Source organism: Callorhinus ursinus, unplaced genomic scaffold (assembly GCF_003265705.2).
Source record: "Callorhinus ursinus isolate GAN/ISIS: 27379988/994484 unplaced genomic scaffold, GSC_fseal_2.0 scaffold27, whole genome shotgun sequence".
Taxonomy (NCBI): domain Eukaryota; kingdom Metazoa; phylum Chordata; class Mammalia; order Carnivora; family Otariidae; genus Callorhinus; species Callorhinus ursinus.
This window is the reverse complement of record NW_027397089.1, coordinates 4,837,755-4,852,769: the sequence shown is the minus strand read 5'-3', so window position 1 is coordinate 4,852,769 and position 15,015 is coordinate 4,837,755. Positions and strand designations below refer to the sequence as shown.

Genomic DNA, 15,015 nt, shown 5'->3' with positions numbered 1-15,015 from the left:
CTTCTCCTGGGCACTTCAGGCTATCTCACGCCAAGGGCCCAGCAGGCATGAAAAAAAGTAACCTTTCTAAGCAGGAGTAATTTCCCCTGGTCACCAAGAAAATGTAGGGTTGCTGTTACACAACAGAAATCGAAAGGAATAAGTTTGATGTCCAGGCAATCCTCAAGGGTGCCTTTTGGCACTCTCTTGCTCAATTTTTATTGTAATTAGACAAGTGTAACAACCTAGACCTTAGAAGAGCATGGTGATCAGGGTGCTGACTTCTGAGTAATAAGGGCCTGGGTCCTTCCACCAGGTAAGCACTAAACTGGCAGAGGTGCTAGCTGAATGCAGGAGGAATCTAGAATGAGTGCTGGGGAAGGACATGAGTAGCAGTTGTGGTCCTGAGCCCAGCACCAGCAATGAACTTATAGTTTCATCTCACTAATCTTCCTCTTCCAAGTTCTCCGCAGGAAGAGATCTACTAGAATTCTGGAAGAGCCAGCCCCAGAATGAAAAGGCAAACCTCATTCAAGCAGAATGAGGAATGGATTGCCCAAATCTCCCTTCAATGAAGAACTCTCCTGGCTGAGAGTGCTGTGGGCAGAGAGCCTTTAGCTATCAGATTGTTCCGGGATTGCCTCAGTGGCAGAGTGCTGCCTTTCCCAAGGTCATGTCCCTTCCCAGAGTGGCCCACATCCAATTGATGACCTGGCCATCTCAACCCAACTCAGGACAACTGTAAAGGGCCATTCTAGCTAGAAAGATCTACATGGGGCACCAAGGTTGTCATTGGGCCTGCATCACATATCACTGTTTCCCTCTGCCCAGTCTTGCTTCCTTCCCCTCTCTTCCACAGGTTTTAATCCCAAGGACTCTCCTTCATAAACATTCTGCACACTAAATTCTACCTCAGTCTGTGTCCTTGAAACCAACCAGCAGAGGTCATATAATCTCAGTGTCCTCAACTCAAAATGGGGGGAAATACTTGCCCTGTTTATTTCACAGGGAAACAACTAAATGGCATAATCTATAGGTAAGCAATTCTAAAACCATAAAGAGTTATAAAATTACAATGCTGTGATTACTATTGGTATTATCTAAATACTCATGTCCCCAATTCTTCCATTCCCTACATTTTTTAGTGATCCACTTTTTGATAATGCTAAATGTTGAAAACCACTACATGGTTCCAGCTCTAATGTGGATTCGCTACACTGAAAAAGCAAAGAGGGGTTTGAGTGCAAAGATGAATCCTATTTCTCCTTCACAAATTAAAAATCTACCTAGTACCAGCACTTTTTTTTAAAATTACGGGCTTCTATCATATTACCTATGCATTGCTACAAGAAGCAGAAAGAAAAAATCCTTTTTCTACCTTCACAGATTTTAAAAATAAAGAAAACAAGTATTAACCAAAATAAAACCATTGGCCTCAATCAGGTTGTCCTTTGCCATCAGTGCTAACTCAATGAGGCAGGAGTGGTCACCACCTGTTCTCTCCCTGGGGGTGAGCAAACAGTCCAGCTCTACTCTATTAATTAATTCAGCATTTCCACACATCACATTAATTCCTCCAGTGGGCAGGAAATGGGTGTCAAATAAGCTAGCATCTCACCACTACGGTCTTGTAGTCTAAAAAGGTAGCCCACTGGTTGGCAAATAGGTCCAGCTGCCTAAATCTGTTGTGATTGCTCTAGATGGATGATAAGGCAAGAAATGTCTGGATGAGTTAGTTACTCAAAAAATATTCAGTGGTCTAATCACTCTACCCTTCCCATTTGATTTAGCTGTCATTTGCTTCATGCCAGACCCTGAGGTCGCAGACACTTTTCATAATTTAAGGAGCTCATAAGCTGAGAATAGGCACTCAAACATGATTTACCCATCTGCTGCTAAGCCTGAACTTCTGTAAATGTGTCATTAATTTAGAAGCTACACTTTGCCTAGACCTTTTTAAAATTCAGAGCTGCCCAAATCAGCTTGTGGAAAATTGTACAAGCAAGTGCACACCTACACACAGATGTCTAGCTCAAATACATATGACACAAGGTTTAGTGGCACTCTCCACTCTTGTGAGTAGTTGTCATTATTGTAAGTTTTTAGTGCTTGTTAGCTCTAAACACATGGATATAATTTTTAAGTTTTTACTTAAATTCCAGTTAGTTAAATACAGTGTAATATTAGTTCCAAGTGTACAATATAGTGATTCAGCATTTCCACACATCACACTGTGCTCATCACAAGTGCACTCCTTAATCCCCATCACCTATTTAACCCATCCCCACCCACCTCCCTCCGGTAACCAGCAGTTTGTGGTCTATAGTTAAAAGTCTGTTTCTTGGTTTGCCTCCCCTTCTTTTTTTCCTTTGCTCATTTGTTTTATTTCTTAAATTCTACATGAATGAAATCACACAGTATTTGTCTTTCTCTGACTGAATTATTTCGCTTTGCATTATACTCTCTAGCTATATCCGTGTCATTGCAAATGGCAAGATCCCATTCTTTTTTATGCCTGAATAATATGCCATCACACACACACACACACACACACACACACACACACACACACACACACACCACCTCTTCTTTATGGATTCATCAACTGATGAACACTTGGGCTGCTTCCATATCTTGGCTACTGTAAATAATGCTGCTATAAACATCAGAGTGCATGTATCCCTTTGAATAGTGTTTTTGAATTTGGGGGGTAAATACCCAGTAGTGCAATTACTAGATCGTACAGTAGTTCTATTTTTAACTTTTTGAGGAGCTTCCACACTGTTTTCCACAGTGGCTGCATCAGTTTGCATTCCCATCAACAGAGCAAGAGGGTTCCTTTTTCTCCACATCCTCGTCAACAATTGTTGCTTCTTGTGTGTTGATTTTAGTCATTCTGACAGGTGTGAGGTGATACTGTAGTTTTGATTTGCATTTCTCTGATGGTAAGTGATAATGAACATCTTTTCATGTGTCTGTTGGCCATCTGGATGTCTTCTTTGGAGAAATGTCTGTTCATGTCTTCTGCCCATTTTTTAATTGGATTATTTGTTTTGGGGGTGTTGGGTTGTATAATTCTCTGCACATTTTGGATGCTCATCCTTTATCTGATATGTCATTTGCAAATATCGTCTCCCATTCTGCAGGCTGCCTTTTGTCTTGTTGCTTGTTTCCTTTGCTTTGCAGAAGCTTTTTATTTTTTTATTTTTAATGTAGTCCCAACAGTTTATTTTTGCTTTTGTTTCCCTTGCCTCATGAGACATATCTAGAAAAAAAGTTGCTACAACCAAAGTCAAAGAGCTTTCTTTACTAGGATTTTTATTGTTTCCTGTCTCACATTTAGGTCTTTCACTTTTTTAGTTTATTTTTGTGTATGGTGTAATAAAGCGGTCCAGTTTCTTTATTTTGCATGTTGCTGTCCAGTTTTCCCAACACCATTTGTTGAAGAGACTGTCCTTTTCCCATTGGATATTCTTTCCTGCTTTGCTGAAGTTTGACTGTATAATTGTGGGTTTGTTTCTGGGTCCTCTATTCTGTTACATTAATCTATGTGCCTATTTGAGTTACTACAGCTTTGTAATATAACTTGAATTCCAGAATTGTGATGCCTCCAGGTTTGCTTTTCTTTTTCAAGACTGTTTTGGCTTTTCAGGGCATTTTGTGGTTCCATACATATTTTAGGATTACTTGTGCTAGTTCTGTGAAAAATGCTATTGGTATTTTGTTAGGGATTGCATTAAACTGGTATTTGAAAGGGATTGCTCTGGGTAGTACAGACGTTTTAACGATATTTGTCCTTCTAACCCATGGCATGGAATGTCTTTCCATTTCTTTACATCGTCTTCAATTTCTTTCATCAGTGTTTTAGAGTTTTCAGAATACAGGTCTTTCATCTCTTTGGTTCAGTTTATTCCTAGATATTTTACTGTTTTTGGTGCAATTATAAATGGGATTGTTTTCTTCTCTTTCTGCACTTCATTATTAGTGTATAGGGATGCAACAGATTTCTGTACATTGATTTTATAACTTGCAACTTTGCTGAATTCATGTATGAGTTCTAGCAATTTTTTGGTGGAGTCTCTCGGGTTTTCTACATAGAGTATCATGTCATGTAATAATAGTTAAAGTTTGACTTCTTCCTTGCCAATTTGGGTGCCTTTTATTTCTTTTTGTATTCTGATTGCTGAGGCTAAGACTTCTAATACTATGTTAAATAGTAATGATGAGAGTGGACATCCCTGTCTTATTCCTGACTGTAAGGGAAAAGCTCTCAGTTTTTTCCCATTGGGGATGGTATTAGTTGTCAGTCTTTCATATATAGCCTCTCTGATGTTGAGGTATGTTCCATCTATCCCTACTTTGTTGGGAGTTTTTATCAAAAATGGATGCTCTATTTTGTCAAACGCTTTTTCTGCATCTAGTGAGAGGATCAGATGGTTCTTATCCTTTATTAATGTGGGATATCACATTGATTGATTTGCAAATATTGAACCACCCCTGAAGCCCAGGAATAAGTCCCACTTGATCATGGGAAATAATTCTTTTAATGTGTTGTTGGACTCAATTTGCTAGTATCTCGTCGAGAATTTTTGCATCCGTGTTCATCAGGGATATTGGCCTGTAGTTCTTTTTAGTGGGGTCATTGTCAGGTTTTAGAATCAAAGTAATGCTGGCCTTGTAGAAGAAGTTTGGAAGTTTTCCTTCCATTTCTACTTTTTTTGGAATAGTTTGATAGTTTGATAGTTCTTTAAATGTTTGGTAAAATTCACCTGTAAAGCCATCTGGTCCTGGACTTTCGTTTGTTGGGAGTTTCGTGATTGCTGATTCAATTTCATTGTTGGTTATCAGTCTGTTCAAATTTTCTATTTCTTCCTGTTTCAGTTTTGGTAATTTATGTTTCTAGAAATGTATCCATTTCTTCTGGGTTGTCCAATTTGTTGGCATATACTTTTCTGTAATAATTTCTTATAATTTTTTGTATTTATGTGGTGTTTGTTATTTCTCTCATTTGTGATTTTATTTATTGATTCCTTTCTCTCTTTTTTTAAATTAAGTCTTGTTAGAGGTTTCTCAATTTTATTAATTCTTTCAAAGAACCAGCTCCTGGTTTCACTGATCTGTTCTATTGTGGGTTTTTTTTTGGGGGGGTGGGGGTTGTTTTGTTTTGTTTTGTTTTGTTTTTTGTTTCTATCTCATTTATCTCCTGCTCTAATCTTCATTATTTCCTTCCTTCTGCTGGCTTGGCTTTGTTTGTTGTTCTTTTTCTAACTCCTTTAGGTGTAAGTTTAGGTTCTTTGAGATTTTTCTTGCTTCTTGAGGTAGGCCTATACTGTTATGTACTTAAGGTTTTGGACTGTTGTGTTTTCATTTTCATTTGTTTCCATGAACTTTTTTTATTTCTTCTTTTATTTCCTGGTTGACCCATTCATTGTTTAGTAGCATGTTATTTAACTTCCATGTATTTGTGACCTCCAGATTTTTTCTTGTGGTGGACTTTTAGCTTCATAGTGCTGTGGTCAGAAAAGGTGCATGGTACGACTTTGATTTTCTTGAATTTGTTGAGGCCTGTTTTGTGGCCTGATATGCGATCTATTGTGGAGAATGTCCCATGTGCACTAGCAAGGAATGTGTATTCTGCTAGTTTAGGATGAAATGTTCTGGATATACCTGTTAAATCCATCCGGCTTAGTGTGTCATTCAAAGTCACTGTTTCCTTATAGATTTTCTGTTTGGATGATCTGTCCATCAACGTAAGTGGGGTGTTAAGATCTTCTACAATTATTGTATTATTATCAATTACTTTATATTTGTTATTAACTGTTTTATGTATTTGGGTGCTCACATGTTGGGTGCATAAATATTTACAATCATTATATCTTCTTTTGGATTGTCCCCTTTATTATTATATAGTGCCCTTCTCTGTCTCTTGTTATAGTCTTTGTTTTAAAGTCTATTTTGTCCAATATAACTGTTGCTACTCTGGCTTTCTTTTGACATCCATTTGCATAATAAATGTTTCTCCATCCCCTCACTTTCAATCTTCAGGTGTCTTTAGGTCTAAAATGAGTCTCTTGTAGACAGCATATAGACAGGTCTTTTTTTTTTTTTATCCATTCTGCCACTCTCTGTCTTTTGATTGGAGCGTTTAGTCCATTTACATTCAAAGTAATTGATAGATATGTATTTATTACCATTTTATTACTTGTTTTATGATTGTTTCTGGGACTTTCTCTGATACTTTCTCCTATTTCTCTCTTTCATGGTTTGCTGGTCTTCTTTAGTGATATATTTGGATTTCTTTCTTTATTCTTTGCATATTTATCAGTAGTTTTTGATTTGTGGTTACTGTTATGTTTATGTATAACATCTTCTGCATAGAGCAATCTATATTAAGTTGATGGTCACTTAAGTTTGAACCCTTTACTCCTGTCCTCCCCACATTATAGGTATGTGGTGTCATATTTTACATCCTTTTATTTTGTGAGTTCCTTGACTGGTTTTTTTTACAGAAATATTCATTTTTGCTGCTTCTGTGTTTCCTATCTCCATACTGTCACTTTTGGTCTTTCTTTTCCACTGTCACTTTTAGTATTTCTTGCAGGACTGGTTTAGTGGTCATGAACGCCATTAATTTTTTTGGTGTGAAACTCTATTTCTCCTTCTATTTTGAATGTTATCCTTCATGGCTAGAGTATTCTTGGCTGCTGATTTTTCCCAATCAGCACTTTGAATATATTATGCCAGTCCCTTCTGGCTTGGAGAGTTTCTACTGAAAAATCTGCTGATAGCCTTTTGGGTTTTCCCTCATAAATAACTGTCTTCTTTTGTCTTTCTACTTTTAGGATTTTTTCCTTATCGTTATATTTTGTCAGTTTAACTACACTATGTCTTAGTGTGGGTCCACTTTTCCTGATTTTGATGGGAATTCTCTGTGCCTCCTGGATCTGGATATCTCTTTCCTTCCCCACATTAGGGAAGTTTTCAGCTATTATTTCTTCAAAAAATTTTCTGTCCCCTTTCTCTCTTCTTCTTCTTCTGGGATGCCTATAACACGAATGTTATTACATTTGATAGAGTCAGTGAGTTTCCTAAGCCTACTTCATTTTGCACAATTCTTCTTCCTCTTTTTTTTGTTTAGCTTCATTGCTTTCCATTAATTTTTCTTCTAAGTCATTAATTCATTCCTCTGATTCTTTCAGCCTGCTGTTCATTGCATCAAGCATGTTTCTAATCTCCTTTATTGCACTCTTCATCCCTGATTCTTTTTTAACTCTTTTATCTCTTTAGTAAGGGTCTCACTGATATCTTCCATTCTTTTCTCAAGTCCAGTGAGTATCCTTATGATCATTTCTTTAAATTCTCCAACAAGCATGTTATTTATATCTGTTTCACTTCCACCAGAACTAAAGCCCTGCCAAACTCTGGTCAGGAGATATGGTGTGGGCAGGTGTTTGTGCTGGTCTTCTGCAGGGCCAGTGGGGGTGTTGTGTAACTATAGTGTAGGTAAGCATGACTGAGAAGGGCAGTCCCACTGGAGCACAGAGGGGTGGAGCTTAGTGTGAGCAAATTAGACAGCAGTGCCCATGCTGTGCTGATTCCTGCATGTGGCTCTGTATTTGTGCTGAGGGGCAGAGGAGGAAAATGGTGCTGGCCAGCTCCTTTGATACTAGAGAGGTCTTTCTATGAATGCTGCCCCTCAGGGGCACACTCCAAGAAGAGCAAACTCTCCCCACTGTGTGCCTCAGATGCTCTTCAGATCGCTGTGTCCACACTGTATGTCCCTGGGTTGTTTGCCTGCCTTCTTTCCAAGAGCAACCCTGATGCCTCCAGGCTCCATCTCTGAACTCTCCCGGGGTCCAGCCCAGCCCATTGACACTTAAAACTTCAGGCTTTAAGCCCTTCTAGTTGCAGCAACTCACCAAATTCAGCCCTTCTCCCTTTCCAAGCCAAAGGCTATGGGGGAAATGTTCTCCTTGTGTGCTCCCCTCTCTCTCTCTCACCTCTCTCTCTTACCTCTCTCTGCAACCACAGCTCCCTCCCCTCTGCAGCAGCCAGGATCCACTTCTCTTCTAAACCACATCCCCACATTTCCTACCTTCTTTGATGTAGTCTCTTCTTCTCTACCTTTATTTGTGGAGTTTGTTCTGGCAGTCTTCAAGTCGATTTCTGGGGTATTTAGGATGATCTGATAGTTATCTAGTCGCATTCATAGGACAAGGAGAGCCTAGGGTCATCCTACTCCACCGCCATCTTCCCCTCTCCCATGGATACAATTTTATTTAAACTCTCTGAGCTCATGGATCAGAAAGCTTTTACTGAATAATAAACCACCCCAATACTTAGTGGCTTAAATTTTTTTATTTAACACAGGATTGTGTTGGTCAGCAATTTGGATATAGTCCAGTTGGGTGGCTCTTCTGGGCTCACTCATGCATCTGCAGTCTACCACTAATTTTAGCTGCCCTCTCTCACATGCCCAGGGCCTCAACTAGGATAGCTCATCTTTGTACCATGTGGTCTCTCCTCCTCTTATCTTCCAGCAGGTGACCTGAGCTTGTTCCCATAGTGGTGACAAGGTTCAAAGAGTGAAAATAGATGTATGCAAAACCTCTTGTAGCCCAAGCTCAGAACTTCCTCATTGTCACTTCCACTGCATTCTATGTGGCAAAGTAGGGCACAAGGTGAGCACAAATCCAAAGGCTAGAGAAACAGAATCCCCCTCTTCATGGTAAGGGAAGAATTTGTGGCCATTTTTGCAATCACCTACCTGGCTGTCTTATCTATACACATAAGAAGCCTTATATAATTGTATATTAAGTAGGATAACATAAAAAAAAAATCATGGGATAAAATGGATTGGAAGTGCTCAATAAATATCAGGGCCTTTCTCTCCAGCATTCCCTTTCAGACTAAGAGGGTGGGGCCACAAACCAATGAGATAAGTTTCCTTGTATAGCTTGTGGATATTGTCTTACTAATTTAAGGCTTAAATGGATGTTGATTTTAGTTGACTTTATTAGATTGTCTAGTAAATCTATTAATTACGAATCTATATAAGGTCAATTACATGCATACATATGTATCAATACCTAGTACACATACAGAGAAATTCTATACTACCTATACTGGCAGGAAAGCTTGTCTCCAAAGAGACCCCAGTGAACCAACTCCCCCAAGCATTCAATCCTTGAGTCTGGGCTGGCTCTGTGATCAATTCAATTCACAACCAACTGAATATAATGAAACTAGGGGCAGTTTCCGGGCCCAGACTGCAAAAGACTGGCAGCCTCCACTTCCTATATCTTGAAACACTAACTTGTAGTGCCCTGAACCGCCATGTAAGAAGACCAACTATGCCTCACCACCTTCCTGTGTTCCAGCCTCCCACTATTTAAAGCATCACAGATGAATCTCCAAGCAACATGGAGCAGAGATGCATCATCCCTCCTGTGCCCCGAATTCCTAATCCACAGAATCATAGATAACAGTAATAATAATAAAATATTTTCAGCCACTAAGTTTGGGGGTAGTTTTGAATGTAGCAATAGATATTTGGAACAGCCAGGAAAAGCCTGGGCACAGCTGAATATTGTCACTGGGAGCAGAGAGCTGCAGCTACTACCATGGTGCTGCTGCTAGAACACACACACTGGCCATTGATCTGTGAGTCTGAGTGGAACTAAGAAATCAAGAAGGCCGGCATGGTTTAAAGGAAGCAGGCAAGGGAAGTGTGGTGTCACCATGGTGTCAAGAATCACACCAGCTCTGACTCACAGTCTGGAAAGCAACGATTATGAGCAGAGCAGCTGGGAGGCCCAGATCTGCTCCATCTACACACAAGGCTCCTTGAGTGCCGAGCTCAGCATCACCTGCAAGGCTTCCTGAAGGTGAAACAGAGAATTAGGATCTGCAGCAGCAAGGTCTTGGAGCAAAGCCAGGTGTCTGGGCCTGGATGAATACTCATCACTACACATGTGTGCATACAAAACACAGATCACACCATGACTTGCAAGTGCTCCTCGGGTGGTAAGCCAGAATGAGGAAATTACAGACTGGGCAAGCATAGCTCATGTTTTAATAGTACCCTGAAGTTCTACTTGTCCCCTCCCAGTCCTGCTAGGCACTACTAGGAAGGCTCAATAGCAGCAGAATGTGCCAGCACAATGCACACTGTTATAAAAAATGTAGCATCCCTTGGAGCAGAGACTCAGAGAGGAAAACAGTGTCAGAGGTACTAGCACTAATGCCAGACTGAAAACCAACTACCATGTGAATAAATGCACTCAGAAGGAGCTGCATTCATCCGGCCTCTTCAGCCACATCTGCACATTCAGACATAAGCACCAAGCAAGTATTGAGCACTTACCCTGTATCCCATGTTCTTCTGGAGTCCTTGGAGGGTGGGATCAAATTTCTGAAAAACGATGAACTAGCAATCAACCACTAAATGTCTACACAAGGCACACACTGTGATTCAATTAGCAAACACTACCAGATTCAATAACTGAGGGCTTTATTCCAGTGAACATTATTTTTTTAAAGATTTTATTTATTTATTTGACAGAGAGAGAGACAGCAAGAGAGGGAACACAAGCAGGGGGAGTGGGAGAGGGAGAAGAAGGCTTTCCACCAAGCAGGGAGCCCGATGCGGGGCTCCGTCCCAGGATCCTGGGATCATGACCTGAGCGGAAGGCAGACACTTAACGACTGAGCCACCCAGGTGCCCCAATGAACAAGTATTTTTTAAAGTACCTCCTATTTGTCAAGTACTGTTCAAGGAGTTTAAGATCTAATGGGGAGTCAAGACACTTGGAAATTACATACATCATAAAGAAAACTAAGTTCCATCGGGAAATACAGAAGGAAGGGAATAATTTTGACTGGAGGATCTGGGAAATTTTCATGAAAGAGCTGACTTGTGAACTGAGACTAAAAGTCAGATTAGAAGAATTTCAGGAAGCAGGAGTGAAGGAAGCATGCATTCAAGGACAAGAGAATGAAATAAATGGAAGGTGTGGGGGAGGGTATTGGGAGGCAAAGCTGGAGGGGAGTTGGGGCCACACTATAAAAGGCCTTGAATGCCATGCTAAGACAAGTAGAATTAAGTGTATTATTAGGCAGTGCTAAAGTGTGAGGTACTAGGAACTACCAAAGACCAATTCAAAACAATAGAAAAATACATGCAAATGAGCAAAAAAAGTATTTCTGCCTCAAACTGCAAGCCACTAGCACCAGAGTAACTTCACATCCTTCTGCATAATCAGCATGACCAGGAGGGTGGGGACTGGGTCCCTCACGGTCACTGCTCCATCCCAGCTCCTCTCAGGGCTGTTGTGCACTGTGAACATATTTATTAAAAGAGGAGTAAATTAATTCTTCCCTGTCTACCCAAGTTGAAAATTGTTTTTTTGTAGCATAACATATTGCTTGCTCCTATAGACATTTATGTGCTGTGGTGTTTTTCTTTGATATTTTAAGTAATGTATGGGCAGGGACAAGGCTGTATCTATTCAAATACCCTCTGAAACCTAGCAGAGAACCTTGCAAACTAATTACTCATTATTTGTTCAGTGTATAAATAATATGGAAGAGAAAATAGTCTTATTATATTACATCAACATGTTATTCTAGGCCAAAAAGAGAACAATCTAAGTTTGCTGTTCCACATCTGGTAATGTATATTAAAGAAATTAAATCACTACCTCAAAGGGGTATCTGCATCCCTATATTCACAGCAGCATTATCTACGTTAGCCATGACATGTATATAACCTAAGTATCCACTGACAGATGAATGAAGAAAATGTAATGTATATAATGGAATACTATTCAGCCATAGAAAAGAAGGAAATCTTGGCATTTGTAGCAGCATGGATGGACCATGAGGGCATTAATGCTAAGTGAGGTAAGACAGAAGAAAAAAACACTGATCACACTTATATGTAAAATCTAAAAAAAAGGAAAAAGAAACCCATACTCACAAATACAGAGAATGGATTGGTGGTCGCAGAGGTGGGGTTTGGGAGGTGGGGAAAATAGATGAAGGTGGTTAAAAGGTACAAACTCTCAGTAATAAGATAAATAAGTCCTGGGGATTTAATGTACAGCATGGTAACTATAGTTAAGAATACTGTACTGTATATCTGAAAGTCGCTAAGAGAGTAGATCTTTTTTAAAAAAATTAATCAATTTACTTAAACTAAAAAAAGTAGAACTTAAAGTTCTCATTACAAGAAAAAATTTATAAATATGTGAGATGATGGATGTTAACTAAACTTACTGTGGTAATCATGTTTTTAGAAGATTTTATTTATTTATTTTAGAGAGAGAGAGCGCATGCATGAGCAGGGGGAGGGGCAGAGGAAGAAAGAGAATCTCAAGCAGACTCTGCACTGAGCACGAAGCCCGACACAGGGCTTGATCTCAGGACCCTGAGATCATGACCTGAGCTGAAATCAAGAGTCTGGTGCTTAACCAACTGAGCCACCCAGGTGGCAGCTAATCATTTAATGGTAATTAAATTGTGGTAATCATTTAATAACATATACATATATCAAATCATTATGTTGTACACTTAAAACTAAGACAATGTTGGGGTGCCTGGGTGGCTCAGTCAGTGGCTCACTCTCTAAAACAAATAAGTAAATCTTTAAAAAAAAAAAAAAAGACAATGTTATATGTCAATTATGTCTCAGTAAAACTGGAAGTTAATTAGTTATTTGCCATCATTTCTGATATCATTTATGGTCTTTGTTTTTTGTTCAACACTTAACAACAAAGAGATAGTTCCCATATATTTTTTCACCCCTTTGTCATCCACAAAATGCATCTTTTTTTCCTTAGGAACCTGACCTGGAGTCTACTTAAATGAGTCTTCTCTTTTTCATTTCCTAGTACAACTTGATTCCTCAGACAAATTTTCTCACCTCCTTCCTACACCTACCTCCTGGATCTTTTTGTGAGGGCAAATGGCCTTCTCGAACATCTTTCCCTAAATAAATGTCCAGCTCTTCAACTACTTTGCTCTTCTATCTTGTTTCCATGGATTCTTTTCAATTAGTCCCAAAGTGTGTGAAAACTTTTTTAAAAGGTCATTTTGCTAATAGGCTATTCACTTTTTCTTAGTCTCCAAGTTAAATTCTATCAGCTTGTGATCATATTGACCAAACCTCCCTACAGTTTAATGCACTCTCTCTGCAAGCTTTGAACTGGGAGAGTTTCCTGCGCTACTCAATTGTTTTCTCTTCTAATTGTTGTCCCCACACAACTATTAGCACAGATTTTTAGCTGGACTAAAATCAAATTGCTTGCTAGAGGTATAATGCTGTCTGTGAGCTTCACTTTTAAAAGTGTAAGACAGGGGCCACTGGATGGTTCAGTGTTGAGCAACTGGCTCTTGATTTCTGCTTGGGTCATGGTCTTGGGGTTGTGAGATGGAGCCCTGCATTGGGCTCTGCACTCAGTGTGGAGTCGGCTTGAGATTCTCTCTCCCTCTCCCCCAACCGCCCCCACCCCATAATCTCCAAATAAATAAATAAAATCTTTTTTTTTTTTTAGGCAGGTGAAACAATTTTATTTCACAGTTGTCTTTAAACCCACAAAGACACTATGTTCTTCATATAAAAACATCAGTACAGATACCTATACTTTCTAGAAAATGATTATATAGACCCTTTCTTAAAGAAAAATGCACACCATTATATGGTTTCAGACAAGTTGCTAGGGAAAAACATATCTGGACTGATTCCTACGCATAGATTATTGTCATCAGTACATGTTCCTGAATTCTTACAGATTTGATAATAAACATACAGACTGGCTTGTAACTCAATGTTCCATTGGTTCATCAGCCTTTTCTGCAGGTTCATCAGCAGGTTGAGCAGGCTGTGCCTTTCTCTGTGGTCTTTCTTCAAGACCTTCCAGGAATGGAGATACATCATCATCATCATAAATCATAAACTCCAAGTCTTTACCAATAATTCCAATGGAAACATTCTTTGTAGTTAGGTCCTGTTCTGCAGGAAGTGTCTCTCATAAGGCACGCAGACCATGTTTAACCAGTTCATTCAAACTGCACTCCATAAACCCAGACATATATCTCTCCAAGTAAGTACGAGCTGATTGAGAACGGGCTCCAATGGACATGGCTCTACAGTCAAAATAGTTGGCAGATGGACAGGTTTGGAAAATGTGAGGGCCCATATCATCATAACCAGCAATAAGCAGCCCAACACCATATGGTCTCCGGCCATATCGTTGTGTTGGTATCTGGGTCTTGCTTCGAATTAGAGATACAAGACAAGACACAGGAAGAGGTCTGTCAAATACAAATCTGGAATCCAAACACTCTTGGCACATAAAATTACATAACAGTCTAGCATCAGCAGTAACTCCCACAATTGAGATACCAATATGGTTATCAACATGGAGAATTTTTTTCTGATGAGCTGCAAGCTCTGACTGCGCTCTCTTCAATGCAACCAACACTGCATGGGTTTTTGATTTCAGACCAACTGTGGCTGAACCTTGCTTGACAGCTTCCATTGCATACTCAAGTTGATGAATCCTGCCCTGAGGGCTCCAAACAGTGACATCATTGTCATACTGGTTGCGAAACATGGTTCCGGCGCGGGTCTGCCTGCGGCCTCCTGCAAAAATACGGGATCAGGAGGGTTGCTGAAACTACCACTCGGCGATCTACCGTAAATAAAATTTTTTAAAAATAAAATAAAAAGATAAAAAGAGGAAGACACTGCCTACAGAGAATGTCATAAGACATTCTATAGAACTTAGAATAGTGATCTTTGTACTTTTTCCTCATGTATTTCCTAAAATAATTTCTTTAAACTATGTATTAAATTTTACCTAAGTTGATACCTAAATTTTGTCATCATAAATGTAATTAGTTGAAAGAATATTATATCCAGTGCACTGTAAGTGTTGGCATTATAAAATAAAAGTGATATCGCTGCTTTATACCCCGCAGTATCTAAATGCTGAAGCCTATGATCATCTACTTATACAAATGTGAAGTCAT

The 15,015-nt window shown here is 39.4% G+C and overlaps 1 pseudogene; it reads right to left on the bottom strand.

The window, feature by feature from the left end:
- Positions 1–13,532: 13,532 nt before the first annotated feature.
- Positions 13,533–14,673, bottom strand: LOC112830095 (proteasome subunit alpha type-1 pseudogene; annotated as a pseudogene).
- Between the last annotated feature and the right edge of the window lie 342 nt (positions 14,674–15,015).